The sequence below is a fragment of the Festucalex cinctus genome, chromosome 1, assembly GCF_051991245.1.
Source record: "Festucalex cinctus isolate MCC-2025b chromosome 1, RoL_Fcin_1.0, whole genome shotgun sequence".
Classification (NCBI taxonomy): Eukaryota; Metazoa; Chordata; class Actinopteri; order Syngnathiformes; family Syngnathidae; genus Festucalex; species Festucalex cinctus.
This window is the reverse complement of record NC_135411.1, coordinates 26,671,563-26,684,917: the sequence shown is the minus strand read 5'-3', so window position 1 is coordinate 26,684,917 and position 13,355 is coordinate 26,671,563.

Here is a 13,355-nt window from a genome sequence, read left to right as displayed (position 1 = left end):
AGTGCTCATTGTTCATTGAGACAATACACTGGCCCCCTGGAGAGACCTCGGTCTACTGTGCAGCTGCAGCATATTACCTATATGGGAGCTGTGGGTGGTGGCAAAGTGTCCTAGTACTTTAATACACTATGTGGTGTGTGAGAGTACATTTTCTGGCCGTTGAGGGTAAGACGTATGAGGTTATTAGTGTTCATGTGCGGCGTGAACATACAGTACACCATACCCGATGGGAGCAGGCTGCTTTCAGACACAGCAGTGGCCTTTGACTTAACTGTGAAGATGTGATGACAGCTGTGTGGTTTTAATAAGTCAGGATGTCAGCGTTTGTTTGCTTAAATGGGAGGAATACAGTAAAGTGTCAACGCGTGTGTGCGTATGAGTGTGTGTGTTTCGTTACATGCCTCTATGCCAGTCTGATCTCCCCATTACAAGGTCGATTAAGCCACTAATCCCCAAAATACACGCGGCCAACAGTATGGCACCGGGAAAAAAATAATAATTCTCTCACATGAGGGAAAAAAATGGTGGGATCTTTACTTCCTTGTTACTCCGAGCTTAAGCACACACCAAAGCTGGCTGCTACAGAGCATGGGCACGGAAATGTGTTTTACCGCCATAACCACAAAGGCAGGGGATTAACAGGAACCTTAAATCCTGGCGATGCAGCCGCCCTTAGATGGTCCCTTGGTCTCACAAGAAGACTGAAAATGTACTGTCACCGTGACATAGCAGGATGTGTGTTGGGGAAGATACTATTCGTGTGAAACAATGCTAAATAATGTGCATTGGAAAAAAAGATGGATATCCAGATTAAACCTGGATGGCTCTCAGTAGCAGTCGCACAGACCTCTGCCAAAGTCGAACAATCCCAAACATGCCTGTCTGACTCACTAGACTAGGAAAAAAATTCATGAACCCCTTTTATGCTGACTTTTAAAGCCAGGATTTATCCACCTTTTTCCAGGTCGTTGTTTTGTAGCCTACTAACTGCACTGACACAAAGAATCGAGGCATAATATCCAGAAAAAAATCAAACCTGAATGAGTGAGTGCGTGTGCGCTCCTGTCACCCCCTCGCCACCCTTAGGTAAAACTATCTAGAGCCGCCAGTGCACAGGGTACAGTTGAACTCATCCTTGCAAACTACTTTATCTATCTATAATACATAAGCCTTCCCTCGTGGTATTTATGCTTGGCCTAGGAAAAAAATGCTGATTTTACTGTAAACCTTTCCCCTCCAATCAACCTACAGAAGCTCCTTTTCATATCACCCACTCATAATTGTACACTCAGATCTACTAATTACCGACTCTTAACATATAGTATGTATCCCTCTCTCCCTGTCCTGCTCCCTGCATACGGATATGGATGCATCTCTATAATCTCTAATTAAAGTGCAGGTGGTGAGAATTGAGCCTCCACTAGAGAGGACGACCAAAGCACCGCAGGCCTTGAAGTATTCTGCTTCCTTCTAGCTATTCTGACTCCCCTACCAACCCCATACCCTCTCCCTCCATCTCCTGCGTAATTTGCTTCGATCCTCAGAGCCATGATTTATCCCTGAAGTATTAATTATTATACTTCCAGTTTTTTTTTTTTGATTTTTGTTTTTTTTTGCCATCATCCCTCGTCCTTGTTCTTTTGCAAATTTGGCTTACTTAACAATTTGGAATCGGGTCAGTCAAATTTTGAAGATGCAGCCTGTTGTCATAGGTATCCCATGTTAAATGATCCACTTGTTGGATAGATATAATATTCCAGCAGAATACCAAATGAAGCAATTGTCATTAAGAGCAACAAAGGAGGCTCCACCCACCAATGAGCCCCAAGTTACCGTGGAATCAACAAGAATATTAAGACACATAACAAGATGGTTTCTGTGTCATTTAGCACACACTCGAGTTCAAACAAAGCTCGTCTGTGGCCCATAGAGCTCTACTCCTTTCCAAGGAGGCAGTTCATACAGTTGACCTCTATCCCTGCAGACAGTTGCCTGGTCATCTGTCATTGGCTGGTGCTTATTGTGACAACAGGAAGTGACTTGGCCAAGATCTAAGGGCCTCATTGAACTATAGCACATCCCACTATGTGTCTTTATATCCGGATACAAGTGGTTTCCATCAAAATAAACGTCCTCTTGTAATCATGGATAACATTTATATCAGATTATGATGACAAACCACAGAATTGCCAATTCTGCGCGACATTAAAAGCCAACATATGGATGGTAATAAAACTAATTAGCATCTGGCTTCCTGTGGTAATTAGTATGACGCAATGCAAGTGCAGACAGTTCATTTGTCCGACTTACTTATCGCCCATAAAAGCGTAATTAGCCATGTTAAGGGCACAGGTGATGTATTGTACTGGCGCCGGCCAATCATTAATAATGGATGGATGTCACCGCTGCTGAAACTGCAGGGTGACAAAACCCACCGGAGGTTTAAACACATTTAAATGAAATCATCAGAGCCACAAAAATAGACAGCACTGATGTTACTGCGTTTCTTGCTTTTGTTTTTCCCCCCAACTCTGTACTTGAAATTGTACAATGTTAATGTAAGAGAATGCCTGAATGTAAAAAATAAAGGAAAAAAAACTGACAAAACCCAACAACAAGCAAAATAATTAATGTAGACACATGCATGTTGTTCGTAGCACTTGCTCCACTACTAATTCTCTCATCCAAAAGCACATTTGGTCACACTCTTATATTTGTCCTGAGAACGAATTATTGGTGTTCCTATATGACAACAATGTATAGTGACAGGTAGAACAACTAAATGCAGCATATAGTTATAGTACAGCCAGCCTCTGCATCCACTTTTTGTGACGCTTTTGTTTGTGCCATGAAATTCAATTTTAATGAAGAATATGTGCCTTGGCTCAATAAGACTGTGAAATACTACATTTACATACAATTATACAAATTATGATTATTCAAGAAGGTTATGTCAAACAAGTAGCCCTCCTGAAGTAGGCTGTACCAGAGGGGGCAAAGTGCTTCTATAAATGGAGACGTGAGTGTCTCATGAATAGAGCTTTAACCTGTGGGCGCACTCGAAAGCCGTCAGGGTCAAACTGCAAATGTGGGGGTTGAGGTGGGGGCGGGTGGCCGGGATCCAGTGAAACGCTTAATGAAAACCGGAGGCATCATAATTAAATCAGAGCTGCTTTTTAATTTCGTCTTTTAAGAAGACTTTTTATTCGATTGTTGCAGTTTCCTCTGGTTGAGGCTGGACAGTCGAAGGTTCTTCCAATTCATATCCCATACTCGGAGATCCACAACCATCTTAGCCACCCTTGCTTTTAATCTTCCAGGCCATTGTGAATGTTTGGCCTTGCCTCAGCCACATGGAGAGAACCTCAACCATCTACTGAAGCTGTTGTGTGCCTTCATGTATTTGATTATTTAATAGTCAGAAGAGTGCCAGCTGCCAGACTGCTGGCTCTCCTATTTTCAATATGCTTTATTCCAGCAACTGAGGCTGTACTATTACCCCCGCCAAGGAGGATGTTTTCAGGACACAACCAAATTGTCACAATCCTGTTTTGTTTCCGTCCCCTTTCCGTTGCAGTCTCCAATCAGAGGCCCTCCTGCATCATACCTAATGACGATTCCCATCATGATTGTCAGGCTATTTAGGCCCTGTTTACACAGAAGCAAAACCGGCTTCGTTCCTCAAACAATCTTGTACAGAACGTCTAAAGACATGCGAGTGTCCAAACGAAGACGCCTAGGATGTTTACCGGCTGTAATATATCGGCTATGCCAAGTCTGGAGTGGCGTTGTAGCGCTGCCATAGGGAGATAACGGAAAGCGTAGAAGAATAATCAGCAAAGTAGACGAACCACTGATCTGAATGGCCAATAGGCCAAGACTTTTGAGGCCGCAAGGCCACCATATTACTCCTCCCAAGAAACATTTCTCGGCATACTATCTATATACGTACATACATCTATGCATGTACAATATCGAAATTAGAGAACATTTGAAGCAGTACTTAGTAGAAACAACAGGGCTCCAGCAACTGAGCGATAAAAGAAAAGGCGTCTTCAAAGTAGTTTAGACAGTAGTCTGCTAGCGAGATGGGAGAAGTAAGATGGCTGCCCTGTCGCTTCAACGGCTTGCAGGGGCGTGTATGGGCTATCGGCTATCCAATAATATATACAGATCAGTGAGACGAACACAACACAAGTGTGACAATGCCGGGTGATTCAAGTACAACATCATGCAAAACTAGCATAAGTAAGCTAAGGAGGTTGCGCAAAACAAGGAAGACAAGTCTATCTGCCATTCTTGTTGAGAGATGGCGGTTCGTGCGCTGTCACGGGAGAAGTAGATTCCTGCTATGGTGTCCACATTGGAACGTACGGGGCGGGCGCGTTTTGAAATCTTTCCACTCTGGACCCTGGTTTCAAAGGTGATCGGTTTCAAGCTCCGAAACCGAGCCACCGTGTGGACGAACTGCCTAAACCACAGGTCTCAAACTCCAGTCCTCGAGGGCCGCAGTCCTGCATGTTTTAGAGGTTTCTCTCCTCAAACACACCTAATTCATCAGCAAGCTCTGCAGGAACCTGATAACGATCCTCATTATATGATTCAGCTGTGTTTGAGGAGAGAAACCTCTAAAACATGCAGGAGTGCGGCCCTCGAGGACTGGAGTTTGAGACCTGTGGCCTAAACAGTAAAACTTACATCTCTAACTTAGGCCCACATCAATCTCTTAAAATATCAATATGATCGGCTAAGTAGTTTGGATTTTATGGACATTAAGTGTTTTCCTTATTAAGCGACATGACAAATTTGTGCACCGATGGAGAGCAAGACAGTATCCATCCATCCATTTTCTTGACCGCTTATTCCTCACAAGGGTCGCGGGGGGTGCTGGCGCCTATCTCAGCTGGCTCTGGGCAGTAGGCGGGGGACACCTTGGACCGGTTGCCAGCCAATCGCAGGGCACACAGAGAAACAACCATCCACACTCACACGCACACCTAGGGACAATTCGGAGCGCCCAATTAACCTGCCATGCATGTCTTTGGAATGTGGGAGGAGACCGGAGTACCCGGAGAATACCCACGCGGGCACGGGGAGAACATGCAAACTCCACCCAGGAAGGCCGGAGCCTGGACTCGAACCGGAGTCCTCAGAACTGGGAGGTGGACGTGCTAACCACCCGTGCTGCCGCCCAAGACAGTATCTTCCTATAAAATCCAAAATACTGCTTTGATTGCGTTCATATTTTTAAAAATTACCCTGGGCATACGTAGATATGTGCATGTGAATTTTGCTAACGATTAGTCGTAGTTTTCTGAAATTAAGAAACGTATGAGCCCACCCACTCTTATAAGCTACGAAGGTAACTGCTAACTCTGTTGGCCCAATTCAGAGTAAGGATATAGAGAACGGGTGGCACAGTGGCTGACTGTTTAGCACGTCCGCCTCCCAGTGCTGAGGACGCAAGTTTGAGTCCAGGCTCCGGCCTACCTGGGTGGAGTTTGCATGTTCTCCCCGTGCCCGCGTGGGTCTTCTCCGGGTACTCCGGTCTCCTCCCACATTCCAAAGACATGCATGGCAGGTTAATTGGGCACTCCAAATTGTCCCGAGGTGTGCTTGTGGGTGTGGATGGTTGTTTGTCTCTGTGTGCCCTGCAATTGGCTGGCAACCAGTCCAGGGTGTACTCTGCCTACTGCCCGAAGCCAGCTGGGATAGGCTCCAACACCCCTGCGACCCTTGTGAGGAGTAAGCGGTTGAGAAAATGGATGGATATAGCGAACCTTATTTAAGTATTATGGTCTGTGTTCAATGCTGATGATGGTAACGTGTGATATGTGTTTGTGGTTTTGAACGTGTCATAATCCCAATATGTACTGGATGAGCACGTTTTCGGTGAGGGCTCATTTGTTTGCAGCATCGATCAAACACTTTAACTTTATCAGATTCCCTTGGCGGTGTAATTTTTCCAAGGGAAAAAGGCTTGTGTAGGTTCTTAACTAGTAAAGCTTTAGCTTGACGCTCCAAATTCACTTCCTTATTTGTGTCCACGGCTTCGTCTATGAATAAAGAAAACTCCAAACGCTGGTCTTTGTTTTGTTAACTTTAGTAAAAATAAATAAACTGTACAAAAATGACATACACAAAAAGAAATACCAAAAGAGTCGTAACTAAAGAGTTTAAGGAGATTCGGAGATTCGGTGGTTCGGAGATTCGGAGGTCAAAAAACTGTGTGGCTCTACTCCACGTTGCCTGACCGCACTACCCGTGCACCACACAGATCCCTCCGCCTAAAGACAGTAAAAAATAGATCCTACCGAAACAATGCTGCAATGAAAGCATGCTAAAATTCACACATTTTAAATGCAAAACAAACTATTGCCTTTAACTAGTGAGTGGTCGATCTTTGTGGGTGATCTTGAACTTGAACTGATCAGATTCTGCACACCACTGGATGCCTAATGTCCTTTCCATTGGCAAGTAGTCCTCGTCCAAATCCAAATCCTGAAATCCCTGTGCTCTTTCCTTTTCTGGGATTGAGTTGAGAAATTTCCTTCTATTGCTTGACCATTTTGTCAGCCGAAATCCTCCTTTTGCCAGCATTTTCATCAAATCAGCACACAAGGTAATGACTGTGTCTTCATCTGCACATGACTTTAGACAGTCATCCACGTAGAAATTTCTATGGACTGTTTTTGCTGCCTCCTGTCCGAACTCACCAGCAAAGTCAGATGCACATTTTTGAAGTGCAAAGGTGGCAACACTTGGGGACGATGTTGCACCAAAGATGTGAACCAGCATCTTGTGTTCGACGAGATCGTGCTCATAGTTCCCACCAGGCCACCACAGGAATCGAAGAAGATCGTTGTCGTCGTTGCTCACTCTCACTTGGTAAAACATGGCTTCCACGTCGGCCATGATCGCCACAGACTCCTGCCGGAACCTTAAGAGGACTCCCAATAATGAGCTGGTCAAGTCAGGCCCCTGCAGCAGCTGGTCATTCAATGATGTACCTTGAAAGCTCGCGCCACAATCAAAGACGACGCGTAACTTCTGTTTGGTTGGGTGTCTGACTCCATGGTGAGGCAGATACCATGTTCGTCCTTCAGCGGGTACACACTCGCTACCATCAAGCTGCACTGCGTATCCTTTCTTGAGGAGGTCATCCATGAAGGCCACATACTCATTGCGATATTTGACATCTCTCAAGAATCTCTTCCTCAAGTTGCACGTTGCTCCACGACTGCTCTGTTGTTGGGCATACACAAAGTTTTCTTCCTCACTGGAAGGCAAACGTTGTAGTGGCCATCCTGAAGTACATCGTTCGAGTGGTGCGGAGTTGCTAATCAACAGCTACAGTGATCGTAAAACAAAGGTACGAACATCGTATTAATTAGTACGGTGTATACTTTTTCTCTCGCTCTCAAAACGTAAACACAAATGTACTCTTACTTACCGGTCAAGTAGAAAGCAGTCGAAGGCACCGGCACGTCCCAAACCGAGTCTGTTCCTCATTTCTCTCCATCTGGCAAATGCGGCTACAATATAAACTCTTGTTTTGTCGCGCTGAAATAAAATAAATTCCCAAAGCAATTGTGATGCTTGATAATGCTCTCTTCGGGGACCGGAAACTCTTCTTCTTCGTGTACATGCGGTCGCCATACAAACCGGAAGTGCGTTCCAAAAACGCGTTAAGAAATGGAGCGCTGAAATTTGTCGTTGACGGCACCCGTAGCAGAAAGATGGCGGCGAAACATGGCGGACACTAGCAGGTGAGGCGCGGTCATGTAAAATAATTAGTGATTTATATACTTACCGTTATATTTTAAAAAAGTATGTTTATGCGATACAACATATCTTTTTACTTACTACTAACACAAACATTTGTTTTTTTTTAAATGAATGACTTTTTATTTCACCACTAGATGCCACTGTATAATACTGAGTGTACCTTTAAGTGTATGTTAAAACTAATCTAGAATCAGTATACATTACTGGTGTCTGAACAATTTGCACAGGAATTATTTTTTTGAATAAATGAAACCTTTAAATAAACATTTGGTGGATGTATTAGGTTAAAATCGATTAAAATCGTAATCGTCCTGAATGACTGCAAAAATTGAGATTTTCTTTTTTGGCCATATCGCCCAGCCTTACATGTGCTGGTTGTCATGGGAAATGTGTTCTTCTTTCAGGCAAAACACAACTGCTTTTGTCCATATGGCGCCACCATAATCAATGAAAACTAGAAGTTCTTAAGTGCTGCTTTAAGTTCCTGGAAATGCATAAAATAAGTCTAAAAAACAAAGGAAAACAGCATTTAATCAAGTCTTCAATTGACTGCTTTATTCCTATTTTGTTGTGGTGATGTATAAAGACAAAATCTTAAAGTTCTTCTTGGCTTTATTGGTTGCCATTCTAGTTCTTTTATGTAAGGGTGACTTTGTAAGATGCAGTAAATGACGAGCCAAGGAGACGAAGGCGAGTCATGTCACTTAATTTACTCACCGGAACAAAACTGACACAGCAAGCAACAAGCTACTCCCTTTCACCCCTTTCATGTCTGTCACCCCTTTGACCCCAGAAACTTGTCACAATCCTTCCCCTCCCTTAAAGGTACAGGTCCCTGGTGAATATCTCTGCCTTATGGGTCTAATTCCATAATTGCGTTTAAGCGCCCAGCTTTATGGAAAATTTCAATAATGAACGACAAAAGATTTGTGCTGAGTGGAACAGAAAAGCTCATTGTAAGTAGACAGTTGAACAGCCGAATAAAATCAAATGGGATGAATTATTCAGTTTACTTTATTTTTTAAATACAGCCTGCACCTGCAAAAAAGAGCAACAGCGTCAGTGATTGAAAGGAAGAGGTGGAGAAGGAGGGGGAAGGTTGGGACGGATGAATGGTGTGCTGCAGCGAGCCCGTCCCTCAGGACTACATTAAGTGAATACTTCTTTTATGTGTAGGTGTGTGATGTCCCTTTTTATGAAGAAAAAATAAAAAAAACGGCTCCTGCTTCTATAGCAACACGCTTCAGCGGCTCAATGCTTCGACGTGTAAACTGGGCTGCGCGTGCTCCCTGATATCGACCATCCTCGAGTGCTCCCACACTCCTTCAGTTAACCAAAATAATAACACCACTTCATTGCACTTGAACCACTGTTGTCTTTTCTTTCATGCGTTGGTTTTAACTTGAACTTGATCTTATTGTGCACGAGGAACGTATTCACAGCACTTCACTTGTCTCAATATTATACATCTGCTTTATTAAAAAATTGATTAAATTCATTTTGTTCTCCCACACAACAAACAGTCCATATAAACAACATGCAGAAATCCACTATTTCGGCTTGTATGATGGTAGAGTGGCCAGATGGAAGCCACTCCTTGCCTGAAGTTTGCCCAAAAACCTTGTGAGACAAAATTCTCGAGTCTGATGAGACAAAGATTGCACTCTTTGGCGAGAATGCTAGACAATCATGTTTGGAGGGAACCCGCTACTGGTCATCACTGAGCCTGTATCATCCTGACAGCGAAACATGGTGGTCACTGGGAAGGTAAAAAATCCTGGTGGTTTTGAATTTGAACTTCTTCCTTTGAAGAATGATGTAGGCCACTGTGCATGAACATTTCTATACCCTATCCCAGATCTGTGCCTTGAGACAATTATGACAATTAATTTTACTATATGTTCATTTTGGCTGCTCTGCAAAATACATATTTCTGATGGGGCTATAGTATAGTATAGTATAGTATAGTGTCCTGTGCTGAAAAAAAATATCAATGACGTCACTGATTAATAGTCTTCATCTCAGCTTTCATTTCATAGGCCTTACAGTCGTCTATTAAAATAAATAAAAATAAATAAATACATAAGTCGTTCAATGACTGGTGTGTCTTTCCCAATATTGTCCAATCAACTTAATTTAGCACAGGTGGGCTTCAGTGATGCTGTGGATACATCTAAACGATGATCTGTGGCAAGAGGATGCACCTGAGCTCAATTTTGATGCTTCATGGAAAAGGCTGTGAATAATTATGTTACATGTGATTTCCTGGTCGTCGACCCCTCCCCCCCCATAATTATTTCTATTAAATGTAACAAAAAAAAAAGTGTTTTTCATGTTGTCGTTATGGGGGTGTACTGTATAAAATTTTGAGGAAAAAAACATTTTGTCATAAGCCCTAACTTAAATGAAAAAAAAAAGCATTGTAAATTAAACTTTCTGCACAATTATAATAAAAGCAGCAATTTTAAGGAGCAGTCACCTGATTTAAAGGGCTTTTAAGTCATCTGTGACCTCTATTGGCAACCACCAGTTATTGCAACAACATGAATAGTAAATGCCTCTGCGTGGGCCTTCTCCCGTCCGCATGCAAGAGTTGCTTTGTTATCGAAACAACATCGCGAGTGAGATGAATTAGTCAGCTAATTAGACCAGAGATCCGACAGAAATTGCCCTAAAAGGTAATATATCATGGGGCCCAAAATATACAAAGCACTGCAATAATAATAGTGCTGTGTCACTTACTTTTTTTTTTTTTTTTCCTCTTCTCCGGAAATGCTTTCGGCTTGCTTCCAACAATTCTATCCAATATTTAGCAAGTTGAAATACAATTACTGGTGGTACTCAGATGGCTGCACTGCAAGGATCATTTGCTCACCGGTAATCAACGAATAATAAGTTGGTTATATTAATCACACCTTTAAAGTTGAAACAATTATGTGACACTTTAATATTCTAACTACTTACAATGTCACTGTCATAAAACCTTTATCAACGGTACTTGCAATGTTTTAGGTCATGTTTAGGGTTTCAATTATAAATGTAAGTTAAACACTTTATAATAGAATGAAAGTGAAGTCAATCTACTTAGCCTTTTGACGACGCCTAGCCTAGTCCTCATGGAGACAGCAGTTCATAAACTACACTGACCAGACACAAATAACCCTCACCAGCACAGTGTTTACTTCACCTAGCAGTCAAGTAGCGGTTTGGTGCTGCTTGACAGAAGTGAATGCTGTTGGCTTCTGCCCGTTTGCGTAACCCAGGGGTGTCCAAACTTTTTCATTTGAGGGCCACATCCAGAAAATCAGAAGGACGCAAGGGTAACATAATGTTATGAAGAGAAATTGTGTTTAGTCCTAAAAATTGTACAAATAATTTATTTGTGCTTTTGCATATTTAGAAAAATGCTACAGTATATAAACCAAATTATTTGTAATATGGCAATAGGGTTATTATAGTTTTGGAATTTTTCATTTTAGTTTTTATTTTGTTTTGAGTTTTTTTTTTTTTTATTTAGTTAGTTTTAATTAGTTTTCAGGGTGGTTCTGTTAGGTTTTTTTTATATTAGCTTTAGTTCTTTAATAAATGCTTAGTTTTAGTTTTATTTATTTATTTATTTATTTATTTAAATGTATATTACTTGTGTGCAATATTTAAAAAACCCCATGGGCGCGACGTCATTATTCTGGTTTATATCAAAATAAATCTACTAAAAATCCCATTTAAAATCATCCCCAAAGGCTCATGCATTAAATGAATTACCAAAGACTAAAACGAAGGAAATTTTTGCAATAATTATAGTTTTATTTTTAGTTAGTTTTGTAAACATACAATGGAGTTTCAGTTAGTTTTCTTTCTTTAAAAAGCATCTTCGTTTGATTTTATTTCGTTAACGAAATTGTAGTTTTGAATTTTAATTTTTTCGTTAGTTTTAGTTAACTAAAATAAACTTTAATAGCACCTGTGTTTTTCGACAACCTCCCTTCTTACTTTGACCATCTCCAAACATTTTTGTTTTTATTTTATTTGAACTGAGTCAAATGCCATTTGTAGCATAAGTCGCGGGCCACTAACAAATGGACGGCGGGCCGCAAATGGCATCCCTTTAAGCGTTGACGTGATATTTGGGTCACATCTGTGGGGGGTGTGGTTGTTTCGGAATGATAGTATCGCTGCTCTTAGTGATTCAGACATTGTAGTCTCTGATCTGACTCTGGATGTTCGCTCAGCATTTATGCTCATGTCATGGGTCAAGACTTGTATATACGGTATTTTCTAAGTGCAAAAATGATAACTGTAAAATAACACTTTTTTTTTTTTTTTTTTTTGCTAAAAATATGGTCCAAATGGTTTGGCTGATGGGTGGGGAGCATTATATAGGGGAAACGACAAATTTTCACATTATTTAGATATTTAGGCAGTAGGCAGGCAGTAGCTAGGAGTTGTAAAAAAAAAAGTTAAAAAAAAAAAGCCCATTTCATACACAATGTAACTCAAAATATTTCACATACTGTCATTAAAAGTATGACATTTAAAACTAGTTAGAAAGTTAAGGTGCATAGTGGAGTTTAAAATGACCCATCTATTAGTTTAAAAGCAACTATAGAAGCAGACCCGTCACCAGAAAGAAATTGTAGGGGGGGCATTACCTTTTTTGGGGGGGGGCACACTTTATCAACCTAAATCTAATGTTCATCAGGTAGAACAGCGGCATTGTGACAACTGCAAAAGTGTTCAGAAATATTTTCTGTCACTTAAAAGCGGCAGTTCGTTCTGAAATCTAAGAGACAAACTGAAAAAAAAAATGTGTAGTTCATTTTGCATTTATTCAACTCAAAAGTTCATTTGAAACAAATCCACTCTTCACTTCTGTAAACAACTATGTCGGATGAATGACTCTGTGACCCAGCCCCTTCTATCTGGAATTGGCCAGCAGTTGCCTTCATTTGCGTGTTGGATTAGGGCTGTACGATATGGACAAAATTTCCTTTCATTTTTGCCAGACATCTCTATTCTTTGATCTTTGACTCAGCATGAGACTTTTTTACTTTTTTTATGGTGCCTTCTGTATTTTGTGTTATTTTATTTCTATACTTATACAGATTTCTTTTTTAGTATTAATTTTATTTGCGTGTATACTTATCTACTTATATTTACTCTAATTAATTTTATTTTGGGTTATTTTGTTTCACTTGTGTCTACTAAAAGACTAATTTCTATTCCATGCACAGCACTTTGTATGCAGCAATGGCTGTTTTAAAGTGATTTAGAAATAAGGTTGAGTTATGTCGATGATATACAGAAACAACATATGGGTTCAGTGAAAAACTAAGCAGAATATCAATCCAAAAGGATATGTAAAGTGCTGTTTTTTTTTTATTAGAACTTAGTGACAGTCATCAACATGAACAAACTTGGCAATAAAAAAAAGAGAATTCAACTCACATTGTACTCCAACTGCTTTAGTGATAAATAATTTTATGCTCCTTAGTTGTTGTTGTGTATGTGTGACTGCTTGGGTCTGTTAACCGCATACTGTGTATAGGTCGCTTGCACATGGTAATGCA